Consider the following 16,051-nt stretch of genomic DNA (forward strand, 5'->3'; position numbering starts at 1 on the left):
CTCTAAAATATATATATGCAGATTGAAAAAAAAAGGATAGAAAAAGACATAGCATGCAAGCATTAATAAAAGGAAAGCAGAGGTCGAGCCCTATGGTTCACACCTGTAATTCTAGCACTTTGGGAGGCTGAGGAGGGTGGATCACTTGAGGTCAGGAGTTTGATACCAGCCTGGCCAACATGGTGAAACCCCCGTCTCTACTCAAAATACAAAAATCAGCTGAGCGTGGTTGTGGGTGCCTGTAATCCCAGCTACTCAGGAGACTGAGGCAAGACAATTGCTTGAACCCTGGAGGCAGAGGTTGCAGTGAGCAGAGATCGCACCATTGTACTTTAGCCTGGACAACAGAGCAAGACTCTGTCTCAAAAAAAGGAAAACAGAAATGGTTATATTAATGTCAAGCTAAAGTAGACTTCAGAGCAAAGAAAATTGCTAGAGACAGAGAGGGAGATTACATAATGATCAAAGGGTCAATCCACCAGGACGTATAACAATACTAACTGTGCGTGTGCCAAACAACAGATCTGCTAAATACATGATGCAAAAACTGATAGAACTGATAGTAGAAATAGACAAATCCACATTTATAGTTGGAGACTCCAACACTCCTCTCTAAACAATTGAGAAAACAAGTAGACCAAAAATCAGCAAGGCTGTAGAAAAACTCAATAACACTATCAACCAACAGGACCTAATTGACATTTGTAGAACAGCTGACACAACAGCAGAATATACATTCTAATACAAATCAGAATGCACACTGAATATACGCCAAGATAGACCATATATATTCCAATATACATCAGAATGCACACTCAACACACACCAAGATAGACCATATACATTCTAATGCACATCAGAATGTACACTTGGCCTCCCAAAGTGCTGGGATTACAAGCATGAGCCAAAGTGCCCAACCCAATATGAAACAGATAATTTGAATAGCCCTATAACTATTAAGAAAATTGAATTCATAATTTTGAAATTCCCTGCTGAAAAAATCTCAAGACCTAAATGCTTTCACTAGATAACTCTGCCAAATGTTTAAAGAATTAACACCGATTCTACACAATCTCTTCCAGAATATAGATAAGGAGGGAATTCTTAGTTCATTTACACTGCTATGACAAAATACCTGAGACTGCATCATTATAAACAATATAAATTTTTTCTCACAGTTCTGGAAGCTGGGAAGTGCAAGACCAGGGCACCAGCAGGTTTGGAGTCTGGTGAGGGCTGCTATCTCTGTTTCAAGATGGCACCTTGTTGCATCCTCCTGGGAGAATAAATGCTGTGTCCTCACATGGCAGAAGGATAGAAGGGCAAAAAGGGCCTAGATAGTTTCCTCCAGACCTTTCATAAGGCACTAATCCATTCATGAGGGCTCTCCCTCATGACTAAAAGGCCTCATCTGTTACCACTACCATAATGGAGATTAAGTTTCAACATTAACTTTAGAAAGAACACGAACACTCAATCCATGGTATCTTCATAATTGGTTTTATTTCTACCAAATCCAGATGAAGGCAGAAAACTACTAAAAAAAAAAAAAAAAAAAAAAATTAGAAAACTACAGATCAATACTATCTTGAAAATAGACATGAAAATCCTGAAAAGGCCGGGCGCAGTGGCTCACGCCTGTAATCCCAGCACTTTAGAAGGCTGAGGTGGGCAGATTATGAGGTCAGGAGATCGAGACCATCCTGGCTAACACAGTGAAACCCCGTCTCTACTAAAGAATACAAAAAATTAGCCGTAGTGGCAAGCACCTATAGTCCCAGCTACTCGGGAGGCTGAGGCAGGAGAATGGCGTGAACCCAGGAGGCGGAAGTTGCAGTGAGCCAAGATTGCGCCACTGCACTCCAGCCTGGGTGACAGAGCAAGACTCCGTCTCAAAAAAAAAAAAAAGAAAAAAGAAAATCCTGAAAAAAAGTTAGTAAATAAAATTCAGCAGTATGTAAAAAGAATTCTACAACTTGACCAAGTGGGACTTATTATATGGAGGCAAAGCTAGTCCAATACTGGAAAATCAATAAATGTAATCAACCATATTAACAAGCTACAGAAGAAAAATCACATGATCATATAAATTGATGTGGAAAAAGTATTTGACAGAATTCAGCACTCATTCATGATTTAAAAATACTCTCAGAAAATTATCAATACAAAAGAAATTCATCCACTTAGTAAAAAGCACCTACAAAAAACCTACAGCAACATTATACCTGAAGGTGAAAGTCTGAATATTTTTCCTTAAAATCAAGAATAAGGCAAGGGTATTCACGCTTACATTCTTATTCAACATAGTACTGAAAGTGTTAGCCAGTGCAGTAAGACAAAAAGATGGGGTGGGGGAGAATAAAAAGGAAGATATTATTATCTATATATAGAAAATTCCGAGGAGTATACAAGAAAAACAAACTCTTAGTACTGAGTCCAGTAAAGTTGCAGGATATAAGATAAACATACAAAAATCAATTGTATTTCTGTATACTAGCAATGGACATGTGGACATCAAAATTTAAAATACAATATCATTTACAATCACTCAAAAAGAATGGAATACTTAGGTGTCAATCTACTAAAACACGTCCAGGGATTTTATGCTGAAGACTGTGCTATGCTGATGAAGGAAATTAAAAAATCTAAATAAAGGGAGTGACATACTGTGTTTATGACTAGCAGATTCAGCATAATAAAGGGGTAAATTCTCCCAAATTGATAAGAAGGCTTAATATAATTCCTATCAAAATCCCAGAAAGTTTTAAAAATAGATGTAAACAAGCTTATCCTAAAATTTAAATGAAAAGGCAAAGAAACTGGACTTCCAAACAATTTTGAAAAAGAAGAAAAAAAGTGGGAGGTGACTCAGTCTATCTGACTTCAAGACATATTACATAGGTCAGTAATCAAGACTATGTGATATTGGTGGAGAGACAGACACGTAGGTCAATGGAACAGAATAAAGAATCCAGAAGCAGATCCACATAAATATGCCCAACTGATTTTTGACAAGGTGCAAGAGCAACTCAACAAAGGAGAAATAGGCTTTCAACTTAAGATGCTGGAGTAATTGCATACCTATTGCCAGAAATAACGAACCTCAACCTAGGCCTCACACCTCAAGCAAAAATTAACTCAAAATGGATCATTAACTTAAAGGTAAAATGTAAAGCCATAAAACACTTAGGGAAAAAACATAGGAGAAAATAGTCAAGATCTAGAATGAGGTAAAGTGTTGTATTTTTTTCACATATGGAGAATGCCATGTGAAAGAGTTCTTAGACTTGACACCAAAAGCACATTTCATAAAAGGAAAGATGTATAAACTGGACTTCATCAAGATTTTAAATTTCTGTTCTGTAAAAACCTTTTTGAGAGAATGAAAAGACAAGCTACAGAGTGGGAAGAAAATATTTGCAAACCATATATCTGACAAAGGACTAGTATCTGGAATATATAAAGAACTCTCAAAAATTAAAAAGAAAGCAAACAATCCAATTAGAAAATGGACAAAACATGTGAAGAGACATTTTAACACAGAAAATATACAGACAACAAATAAGCACGTGAAAATATGTTCAACAGCATAAGCCATTGGTGAAATGCAAGTTGAAATCACTATGCAGTATTTCTACACATCTATCAAGATGGCTAAGATGAAAAATAGTGACAACACCAAATTCTGACAAGGATGCAGAGAAACTAGATCACTGATATGATGCTGGTGAGAATGTAAAACGGTGGTGTTTGGAAGTTTCTTAGAAAACTAAACATGCAACTGCCATATGACCCAGCAATTGAGCTCCTGGGTATTTATCTCAGAGAAATGAAGACTTACAGTCACACAAAAGTTTGTACACAAATGTTTATAGCAGCTATATTGAAAAAGAAGCTATATTGAAAAAGAAGAAGCTATAAGAGCTCAAAGCTAGAAGCAATCTAGATGTCCTTCAGTAGGTGACTGCTTAGACAAAATGTGGTACATTCCATGCGATATTATTCAACAGTAAAAAGGAACAAACTACTGATAAACACAAAAACCTAGATGAATCTCCAGAGGATTAGGCTGAGTGGGGAAAAAACCAATCTCGGCCAGGCACGGTGGCTCACGCCTGTAATCCCAGTGCTTTGGGAGGCCGAGGCGGGTGGATCACAAGGTCAGGAGATCGAGACCATCCTTGCTAACATGGTGAAACCCTGTCTATACTAAAAATACAAAAAATTAGCCAGGCGTGTTGGCGGGCGCCTGTAGTCCCAGCTACTCGGGAGGCTGAGGTAGGAGAACAGCATAGACCCAGGAGGTGGAGCTTGCAGTGAGCCGAGATCACGCCACTGCACTACAGCCTGGGCGACAGAGCGACACTCCATCTCAAAAAAAAAAGAAAAAAGCTAATCTCAAAAGGTTACCTAGTATGATTTCATTTCCATAACGTTTTTGAAATGACAGCATTCTAGAAATGAAGAGTTGATTAGTGGATGTCAGGAGTTATGGAGGGGGTGGGAGCAGAAAGTCAGGGGTTGTGGCTATAAAATGGCAAGATGAGGGAACTTTATGGTAACAAAAATGTTCTGTATCTTGACAGTATCAATGTCAGTATCCTGATTATAACATTGTGCTATTATATGCTGTTACCATTGGAAAAAATGGGTAATGGGTACACAGAATCTCGATTATTTCTTACAACTGCATGTGAATGTACAAATATCTCAAAATTAGAAGTTAATTTTTTTAAAAAATTCAGGGCATACACATACAAAACTAAATTTATCTTTCACAAGTTGGCAGGGTTCTGCTGACATAGACCAGGTGGCTCTGCTGAACTTAGCTGACCTCGCTCGTGTGTGCTGCTGATCCAGGCTGAGTTCGTCTAGGTCATCTGGAGAATTTGATTCTGTTTCATGTATCTGTCATCCTCAGCAGGCTGGCCTGGGCATGTTCTTATGGCCATAGCTGAAGTGCACGAGAAAACAAGCTCCAGCCTGGGCGCGGTGGCTCACACCTGTAATCTCAGCACTTTGGGAGGCCAAAGCAGGTGGATCACTTGAAGTCAGGAGTTCGAGACCAGTCTGGCCAACTTGGTGAAAACCCATCTTTACTAAAAATACAAAAAACTAGCCAGGTGTGGTGGTGCACGCCTGTAATCCCAGCTATTCGTGAGGCTGAGGCACAAGAATCTCTTGAACTCAGGAGGCAGACGTTGCAGCGAGCCAAGATGGCACCACTGGCTGGGCGCAGTGGCTCAGGCCTGTAATGCCAGCACTTTGGAAGGCTGAGGTTGGTGGATCACCTGAAGTCAGGAGTTCGAGACCAGCCTGACCAATATGGTGAAACCCCGTCTCTACTAAAAGTACAAAAATTAGCCAGACATGGTGGCATGTTCCTGTAGTCCCAGCTACTTAGGAAGCTGAGACAGGAGAATTGCTTGAACCCGAGAGGCAGAGGTTGCAGTGAGCCAATATCACGCCACTGCACTCCAGCCTGGGCGACAAAGAGAGACTCCCATCTCAAAAATAAAAATAAAAATAAAAATCACACTATTGCACTCCTGCACTCCATCCTGGGTAATGGAGTGGGACAAGACAAGACAAGACAGGACAGGACAGGACAGGACAGGACACTACAGGACAGGGAAAGGAAAGGAAAGAAAAGGGGAAAGGGAAGAAGAAAACAAGTTCTAGGGGACAAACCTCTCTCCAGCCCGAATTTGAGTCGCGGCTTTTACACACTAATGGCAAAAACAAGTCACGTGACTGAGCCCAGAACCAGGGGACAAGGCAGGTCATTCATGCCTGGTGGGAGGGCACTGTGAAGTTACGTGGCAACAGGCATGAATATGGGGCCAAGGAGGGGAAAAGCTGGGGTCGTTGAAGAACTCTACTGCCATCCTTGACCACCTCCAGGACTAAAAATACCTATTGCGACTTTCTCTTCTTACTGCAGTAACTCTTACCCACTCCCCCATCCTGCCTCATCCAAGGGAGGGGGAAATGAGTTAGGAGAAAGAGGAAAAGAGCATTGAAAATGTGTGCCTCTGTGTGTGTCTGTGTGTGTGTCTGTGTGTGTCTGTGTGTGTGTCTGTGTGTGTGTGCCTGTGTGTATCTGTGTGTGCGTGTCTGTATGTGTCTGTGTCTGTGTCTGTGTGTGCACCTGTGTGTCTGTGTGTCTCTGTGTGTGTCTGCACCTGTGTGTGTCTGTGTGTGTCTCTGTATGTGTGTGTGTGCGCCTGTATCTGTGTGTGTGTATGTGTGTGTATGTGTGTGTCTCTGTGTGTCTGTGTGTATGTATCTGTGTGTCTGTGTGTGTGTGTCTGCATGTGTGTCTATGTGTGTCTGTGTATCTCTGAGTGTGTGTGTGTGTGTGTGTATCTGTGTCTCTGCCTGTGTGGGTGTGTGTGTGTCTGTGTCTGTACCTGTGTGGGTGTGTGTGTCTATCTGCGTGTCTGTGTGTCTGTGTCTCTCTGTGTGTCTGTGTATGTCTGTGTATCTGTGTGTGTCTGTGAGTCTGTATGTCTGTATCTGTGTGTGTCTGTATGTGTGTCTGTGTATCTGCGTGTGTGTCTATGTGTGTGTGTGTTTTTCTCTGTGTTTGTGTGTGTCTGTGTATCTGTGTGTGTCTGTGTGTCTGTGTATGTGTGTGTGCCTGTGTGTGCCTGTGTGTGTTCATGTGTGTATGTGTTTATCTCTGTGTGTGTGTCTCTGTGTGTGTCTGTGTGTATCTGTGTATCAGTGTGTGTCTGTGTATCTGTGTGTGTGTGTGTCTGTGTATCAGTGTGTGTCTGTGTATCAGTGTCTGTGTGTGTCTGTGTATCTATGTGTTTGTGTGTGTGTCTGTGTGCCTGTGTGTGTGTCTGTGTATCTGTGTGTGTCTCTGTGTGTCTGTGTATCTGTGTGTGTGTGCCTGTGTGTGTCTCTGTGTGTGTATGTGTCTCTGTGTGTGTGTCTCTGTGTGTGTCTGTGTATCTGTGTGTGTGTGCCTGTGTGTGTGTGTCTGTGTCTGTGTGCCTGTGTGTGTGTCTGTGTATCTGTGTGTGTCTCTGTGTCTGTGTATCTGTGTGTGTGTGCCTGTGTGTGTCTCTGTGTGTGTATGTGTCTCTGTGTGTGTGTCTCTGTGTGTGTCTGTGTATCTGTGTGTGTGTCTCTGTGTGTGTTTGTGTATCTGTGTGTGTGTCTGTGTATGTGTATGTCTGTGTGTGTCTGCATGTGTGTCTCTGTGTGTGTATCTGTGTGTGTGTGTCTGTGGGTGTCTGGGTGTGTCTCTGTGTGTATATCTGTGTGTGTGTGTCTGTGGGTGTCTGGGTGTGTCTCTGTGTGTGTGTATCTCTGTGTGTGTGTTGTGGAACTCCTTGGAAATCTCCTATTTGTGGGAACTGAATCCCCCGCACTGCCATGTAAATATTTTTCCCTCTCATGGGCCACTGTGGCCATTGTCCATTGTTTCAAAGACCCTACAACAGGATCTGAGTTTCCCTTTGCCAAAAGACAGGTCACGGGGAAGGGAACACAGCTGACCCTTGAACAATGTGGAGTGAGGGATGCTGACCCCCACGTCGTCAAAAATCCGTGTATAACTTTTGATTCCCAAAAAAGGAGTCAGGCTGATGTCTGCCCAATATTCTACTGAACTTAACTACCAAGAGCCTACTGTTGACCGGGAAGCCTTACTGATAACATAGTCAGTTAACTCATATTTCGTGTATGAAATATACGACCTATTCTTACAATAAAGTAAACCAAAGAAAAGAAAAATGTTATTAAGAAAATCATGAGGAAGAAAAAGATTTCCTCTTCGTTGAGCACAAGCAGAGCTTCGTGAAGGTTTTCCTCTTTATTGTCTTCACACTGAGTAGGCTGCGGAGGAGGAAGGTGAGGGGTTGTTCTTGCTGTCTCTGGGTGGCAGAGGCAGAAGAGGCAGAGGAAGTGGAAAGAAAGGCAGGAGAGGCAGGCACACTCAGTGTAGATTTTATTGGAAAAAACCTGTGTATAAGTGAACCTGTGCAGTTCAAATTTGTCTTGTTCAAGGGTCGACTCTCTATAATGTCTAAAAATGTCCTACCCTGAGCTAGGCTGCCTCTGCCCCAATCTTTATTCCATCTTCTGCGTAATCTCTGACTCTCTGCTCACCTTTTCAATTTTCTAGACTCCTTATTCTTTTCCTAGCACCCACCCAGACTTTATGTTATGAGAATCCCTGTCGAAAGCCATCGAGAGCGGTCTCTTAGCCTCCATATCTTTATTAGTAAAATATGGATATCAGCCGTGCCCAGCTCACAGAGTTCATGTGAGGATGAAGCGACATGACTGATAATGAGTTTGCACTGCCCGGTATGCAGTGATTCCTCAATACATTGCGGGGTGTGTTTTTTTCTTTTCTTTTAATAGGGGGTAGGGGGCTGCCCAGTCTCATTGCAGACAGTTAAAGGAATCCCAGCGCCAGGCACGGTGGCTCACGCCTATAATCCCAACACTCTGGGAGGCCAAGGCAGGTGGATCATGAGGTCAGGAGTTTGAGACCAACCTGGCAACATGGTGAAAACCCGTCTCTACTAAAAATACAAAAAGGAGCCGAACCTAGTGGCGAGCGCCTGTAGCCCCAGCTACTGAGGAGGCTGAAGCAAGAGAATCGCTTGAACTCAGGAGGCAGAGGTTGCAGTGAGCTGAGATCGCACCACTGCACTCCAACCTGGGCGATAGAGCGATACTCCATCTAAAAAAAGGAATCCCAGCAATCCAAGGCGGAACTCTGAAAATAGTTTCCCGTAGAAACACTGTTCTACACTGTAGTTGTATTCTATCCCACTATTATTACTCCCAAAGATTCTAAAGTTCCAGTGCTTTCACTTCATCCTAGAGGCTAAATGGGCTCCCCTGGACTCGCCTGGCAGAACTAACCACCTAGAAGAATGTTATATATGCACGGGGAAAATGTGAGTGCTACATAAGTTCCTTATAAACATGCTTTTGAAATAGAGTCCGCTCTTAAGTTTGACATGTCCTAAAGTTTAATGTGTGAAGGAAGATACTTGGGAGACAATCCATTTATCAGGTTGATATATGGCAGATATTCTACTGACCCCCCTGAGCAAGAACCTTAGGAATGAGGCCAGGTGTCAGAAACACTCAGGGCCAAGGGTAGGGGAGCAAAACTGTGTTGTAAAGAGACCTAGATGGACTTGGGAGGAGGTGGGGTTCAATAGGAGGTCATGACCAATGCCCTGGCATGCAAAGGCTGGACCGGACTCTTGAAAGAGCCTCAAAAATATAGAAAACCAGATCCTAAGAGCAAAATGCCAAGGGGGACCTTCTCATTAGTGAGGAGTCTGCAAAACAGAAAGGTTTTAGCCAGAAGCTTATAGGAGTAGATCTGGGACCCAAACTGAAAAGGAATCGTGAGACCCATAATTTGAGAAGGAAATAGAATGGGCAGAAGAACTACGAAAACTATAGCTTCGAGTGTAACAGCCTATTTACAGGGGTGTCCAATCTTCTGCCTTCCCTGGGCCACACTGGAAGAAAAATTGTCTTGGGCCACGCATAAAACACACTAACACTAATAATAGCTGATGAGCTAAAAAGAAAAGAAAAGAAAAGAAAAAAAGTAAAAAAGAAAAAAGAATGGCCGTGCATAAATCTCATAATGTTGTAAGGAAGTTTATGAATTTGTGTTGGGCCACATTCAAAGCCATCCTGGGCCTCACGCAGCCTGTGGAAGCTTACATAAGAGATGGATTTAGGACGTTTTGGGGGAAGTGCTTGATAAGGATTGAATAGCACCATAAACCTAAGCTAAACTGAAAGGTTTTAGAATTTAACTTGAGACACGTCAAATGCTTTTAGATGAAACTCAGGACTTTTCACTACAGTAAAGTTCAGCATGAAATTGACCTCATAGGGCCACCAGACAGCAGTGAGCAGGATGTCTAAGATTGAGGGAGGGGTTAAGAAATGGAGATGGTGGGTAAAGGAGCTGGCCTTTTGTGAGTACAGCTTCTTGCAGACTAGACTAGCAGGAGCCAAGAATAAACCTAAGCGAGACTCAGGTCTATTGGGCAGTGCTGGGCCTATCTCAACCCTGATAGCGTATCAGGTGCCCCATGCAGCTGCTGTAGCCTGTAGCTACATGTGAACCTAAAACATCACCGAGGTTTCTAGTGATATTGAAACTCAGCTAATAAACAGGGAATCCCCAGGGTTCCCCTCTACCCCATTCCTGACGGTGGCCATCCTGCCTCTGCTTGAATAACCTTGACTCACCTCTCATGAGGCACCCATCTCCCCGTTAAATGGTTGTCACTGGGAAGAATCCGCCCCACACAGCCAGATCAAATTTACCCCCTGGTGACTTTCAGCCGCTGGTCCCCAGTCTGCTCTCTGGCACTAGGTAGCTGAATCGAATCCTTCCATGAGAGTCCATTCCATTCCTCCTAAATCTTCTCTCTTCTAAGATAAATAGTCCACATGACACAATCTTAATACCCAATTCAATGAGCGTTTCATGATGGTCTAATATATGCAAAACACCATGCTTGTACCAAGTGGGACTCTAAAGTGAATATTATCTCCTTGCTCTTTAGGCAAGCAGGGTGAAGACAGAGGCATAGACGATGGACACTAAAACAAAGACTGTAAGTACTGTAATAGCTACGCACAACTGACGATGGTGTAGGCATGGGGAAAGAGTAGCCCAGCTCACCTTGGAGGGGCTGGAAAGGCTCTAAGAAGGAGTGGAATTGAGTTGGAGTTGGAAAGACTTCAGCAATCAGATGTGAGAAGGAGGTGGGTGGTGAGTGGATAGAAAACGGGACAGGGCTGAGGACCTTGTTTTCTTTTTCTTTTTTGAGGTTTTTTTCTTTTTCCTTTGTTTTTCATTTTACTTTTATTTTTCATTAACAAGTAGTAATAATACATGTTTATGGAGTACAATTTGATGTTTTGATATAGGTTTACAATGTGGAATGATTAAATCAGGCTAATTAGCAAACCCATCACCTCACAAACTTACTATTTTTTGCAGTAGAAACATTTAAAATCTACTTTTAGCAATTTTGAAATGTAGAATACATTATTACTTACTATCGTTACCATGCTGTGCAATTGATCAGTAAAGCTTATTCCTCTTGTCTAACTGAAACTGTGTAGCCTTTGACCAACCTCTCTGCTTTTCCCAACCATCCCTCCACCCCCAGTCCCTGGGAACCACCATTGTACTCTTGACTTCTATGAGATCAACTTTCTCAGATTCCACCCATGAATGAGATCATGCAATACTTGTCTTTCTGTGCCTGGCTTATTTCACTTAGCGTAATGTCCTCCACATTCATCCATCTTGTCCCAAATCACAGATTTCACCCCTATTTAGGGCTGCATAGTATTCTATTGTGTATATATACCACATTTTCTCTATTCATTCATCTGTTGATGGACACCTAGATTGATTCCATATCTTGGCTATTGTAAATCACGTTGCAATGAACATGGGAGTTCAGCTGTCTCTTCAACATACTGATTTTAACGCCTTTGGATCAATACCCAGAAGTGGGATTGCAGGATCAGGACTTTGGTTTCTTAGCTTCTTGACCATATCTAAAATGAGGGCCCTGAACGAGATGATTTCTAAAGTTTAGTGATAGAGACCAAAAGGAATATATGTCTGAGCACTCCAACTTACGCCAAAGCCTGAAAGTGAGAAGCCTGCCTATATCAAGGGAGTGTGTTTGGGGCAGGGGTAGTAGGGGAGCAAGAGGGTTCATGAATTCATTATTCTTGTCTCACTGATGCAGCACCCATCACCATTCTGATCAGGTCCCTCGGGACACGTGTCTAAGGACACAGACAATGTCCTTAGAATGACGATGATGATGGTACCACCAGCATTACTACCACCATTTCTCTGGCATGTCAGTGAGTCAAACACCTTTGGAAACACCTTACATATTTACATTTACATCCCACTGAATCCTCATAGCAGCCCTGTGAGATGGATACAATTTTTATTATTCTCATTTTACAAATTAGAAAGCAGAGGCACAGAAAGTTTAAATAACTTGCCCAAGTTATTAGCGCTAATCTAAGAGCAGAGTTGGGATTTGAAGGCAAGTAGTCTCACTGCCTGCTTTTCTTCCTCAAAAAACACAAGGGCAGGGCTGAACACAGCTCAGGGGACACAGTCTACACCAGTACAAGGTTACAATGGCACTATAACTTTTTCTTCTTTTTCTTTTTTTGAGACGAAGTTTCACTCTTATTGCCCAGGCTGGAGTGCAGTGGCGCAATCTCGGCTTGCCACAACCTCCACCTCCTGGGTTCGAGCAATTCTCCTGCCTCAGCCTCCCTAGTAGCTGGGATTACAGGCATGCGCCACCACACCCGACTAATTTTGTATTTTTAGTAGAGATGGGGTTTCTGCATGTTGGTTAGGCTGGTCTCGAAATTTCAACCTCAGGTGATCCACCCTCCTTGGCCTCCCAAAGTGCTGGGATTACAGGCGTAAGCCACCGCGCCTGGCCAGCACTATAACTTATTTTGCATTCGCATTAACTCAACCTCAGACAACATTGGCTTCCTTGGAACCACATACTGATGATTGAAGTGGAGCTGACAATCACCTAAAAATCTCTAAATGCCTTTGACATGAGCCACTCTTAAGCCAGGTCTCTCCCATTCTGTTCAGGTGCAGCTGATCAGTTCAACCTAAATGTTGGGTTTTACATTGAACCCTATAAAATTCTAGGTTTTAGCTCATAGTTTCACCCTACAATAATTTTAAAACATATGTTACCTAATGTCACCTCTCCCAGCTTAGTAATAACATAAACAAAAACAGTTGACAGTTATGGGGGCCGTGACTTTGTGCCAGACACCCTGCTACGTGTTTGTTTTTTTAATATAATACCTTATATAATCATTTAGTCTTTATACAAAATTCAATATTATTATTATTCTCACTTAATAGGATAGGAAACCAAGTCTAGTGAAGTTAAGAAGCTTGCTCAAAATCCAATTAGGGGCTGGGTGCGGTAGCTCATGCCTGTAATCCCAGCACTTTGGAAGGCCAAGATGGGTGGATCACCTGAAGTCAGGAGTTCGATACCAGCCTAGCCAACACGGAGAAACCCCATATATACTAAAAATACAAAAAATTAGCCAGGCGTGGTGGCGCATGCCTGTAATCACAGCTACTTGGGAGGCTGAGGCAGGAGAATTGCTTGGACCCAGGAAGTGGAGGTTGCAGTGAGCCGAGATTGTGCCACTGCATTCCAGCCTGGGTGACAGAGTGAGACTCCATCTCAAAAAAAAAAGAAAAAAAAATCCAATTAGGAAGGGATTGACGCAAGACTCATACCTAGGATTATCTGACTCCAGGGCCTGAACTTTTATCTATATTCTCTCCAGCATCCTCACATCTTCTACACATTCGTTATTATCTAAGTCAATCATGAAAAATGAAGAAACGGGCCGGGCACGGTGGCTCACGCCTGTAATCCCAGCACTTTGGGAGGCCGAGGTGGGTGGATCACGAGGTCAGGAGGTCGAGACCAGCCTGGCCAACGTGGTAAAACCCCGTCTCTACTAAAAATACAAAATTAGCCAGGTGTGGTGGCACGCGCCTGTAGTCCCAGCTACTCGGGAGGCTGAGTCAGAAGAATCGCTTGAACCCAGGAGGTAGAGTTTGTAGCAACCCGAGATTGTGCCACTGCACTCCAGCCTGGGCGACAGAGCAAGACTCCATCTCAAAAAAAAAAAAAAGAAAAATGATGAAACAGAATCAGGGAGAGAATTCAGAGGAAAATGACATCCCTCCAGGTGTGTATGAACCGATTACTCATAGAGTCACAAACAGTTAGACATTGAGACATTTTTCACAAAATATTGAGGGCTGGAGAGGTTGAACAATTTGCTCCCACTCACACATCTAGGAAAGAGAGGAGATGGAAAAGTAAACAATCCAGAAAGTTCACGGCTTTCATTCCATCAACGCACAATTCAAGTACCTATACGTGGGAAACCATCTGAAAAGTTTTATAATAACAGTTTCATGTAGCCAGCAATTCACCTCGTTCACATGCATCTCAGGAGGTCTTTGTCAGAAGCCTTGCTAGAGTGAACGTGCACTTCATCAAAGACACCCCTGATCCGTGGGAGATGGGATTCCTTTGTGCTGACCTACTCTCCAGCAACACAAGAAACTCACCATTCTAATGGTTCATAAATCATCCATTTAATAACTCAGTTTCCGATTTTGCAAGAATTAACGTCAGTGCAGGGTTTCTGAGACCCGCCAACTTGCTGAAACAGTGCAAGCCACCTGCAGTCCTCGGCTACCACTCAGTGATTGGCCCTAGGTCTCCCTACTCTGGGCCTGAGATTCACTTACAGGTGCAAAACCCACCTGTGTCCTCTCCTCACAGGCAGAAAGCTTCAACTTCTCTCAGTCATTTCCAACTCAGACTGTTTTCCTTGGTAGAGAAGACAGAAGTCAAATGGACTCAGAGCGGTTCTGCCTTGTCTCTGCCTTCTGTTGTTGAGAAAAGTCCCTTCTTCTGTCATTAACATTTTCAAGAAGCTCCGATCAGTCCAGTGCTCTTATTCCAGGCCTATTACACGCTTTCATATTTGTGTTTTCATAGCTACTGACAAAGACTGTGTCCCTGACCAAACTTTAGTCAGGCTCCTCTGAGCCCAGTTAGGCACCATCCTTGGGCATGCCCCCACCCCCAATATCTGATCACCTGCAAAATCTGACCAAATTCCTCATCCCTCATCATCCCCCAGGCGATGTCTGATCACCCTGCCTGGTCGTCAGCAAGAATCGCACCAGGTCAGCTTAGCCAGAATCCCCTGACTCCCAGTGTTTCTCCTCAGTAATTTTCCACCCACTGACCCCACCTTACTCCTAGGCTACAAATCGCCACTTGCCTGTGCTGCATTCAGAGTTTAACCCAGCTTCTCTCCCTGACTGCAAGACCCTACTGCAGTGGTCCCTACACTAATCCCGGATAAAATCTGCCTTACCATTTTAACAAGTGTCAACAGGAAATTTTTCCTTAACATCTCCTGTGGGCACTGTTTGTCAACATTTAAAGTGAGAGCTTATCCAAGAGCTTCCTTTTTAGCCTTGCAATCAAGCATCCTTTTTGCTCCTTTCTCCAGATCACTCCCTAAACCCCTCATCTATAGTAAGAAGCAGAAGCGGAATTGGACTCCAAGACTGTGCCTGAGGAGCCTGAGCCCTAAATCCTATGCTCTATTGTTACCTGTATTATCTGTAAATAACTGAGCCATTGATTAAAACACAGTCAATAGGCTGGGCACGGTGGCTCACGGCTCTTGTAATCCCAGCACTTTGGGAGGCCGAGGTGGGTGGATCCCCTGAGGTCAGGAGTTCAAGACCAGCCTGACCAACATGGTGAAACCCTGTTCCTACTAAAAATATAAAAGTTAGCTGGGCGTGGTGGTAGGCGCCTGTAATCCCAGCTACTCAGGAGGCTAAGGTAGGAGAATCGCTTGAACCTGTAAGGCCTCAGAGGTTGCAGTGAGCCAAGATTTCACCACTGCACTCCAGCCTGGGCGACAAGAGTGAAACTCCATCTCAAAACAAAAACAAAACACAATCAGTAAGAGAACCTTGAGATCTCTAACTAGATGCATCTCAATCAATTAAGCATGCAATCAAAGAGACTGAAGGGCACCTGAGATCCAGATAAGTTAAGTGATTTAACCAATGTTAAAGATTATTTTTTAAGGAGAAAAATCATGACTCTCACATGACATAAAAGATCATGTGGCAAATATTTTATTTAACTCATTTAACTTGAGCCAGCAAAATATTAAAACCAACTCAAAGGAGAAAACTCCAACTACCACACATTTATAGTCAGATAAGAAATACTGAGATAAGGCCGGGCGCGGTGGCTTACGCCTGTAATCCCAGCACTTTGGGAGGCCGAGGCGGGCGGATCACGAGGTCAGGAGATCAAGACCACAGTGAAACCCCACCTCTACTAAAAATACAAAAAATTAGTCGGGCACAGTGGTGGGCGCCTGTAGTCCC

The 16,051-nt window shown here is 43.1% G+C and overlaps 1 long non-coding RNA gene across 1 annotated transcript; it reads left to right on the forward strand.

Moving 5' to 3' along the window:
* The first annotated feature begins 8,833 nt into the window (after positions 1–8,833).
* Positions 8,834–14,530, forward strand: LOC104668333. Its single transcript, XR_748805.2, has 3 exons — positions 8,834–8,927; positions 10,575–10,625; positions 13,393–14,530. It is a non-coding gene; the product is annotated as an uncharacterized LOC104668333 (long non-coding RNA).
* The last annotated feature ends 1,521 nt before the right edge of the window (positions 14,531–16,051 follow it).

Source organism: Rhinopithecus roxellana, chromosome 10, assembly GCF_007565055.1.
Source record: "Rhinopithecus roxellana isolate Shanxi Qingling chromosome 10, ASM756505v1, whole genome shotgun sequence".
In the NCBI taxonomy this organism is placed as follows: domain Eukaryota; kingdom Metazoa; phylum Chordata; class Mammalia; order Primates; family Cercopithecidae; genus Rhinopithecus; species Rhinopithecus roxellana.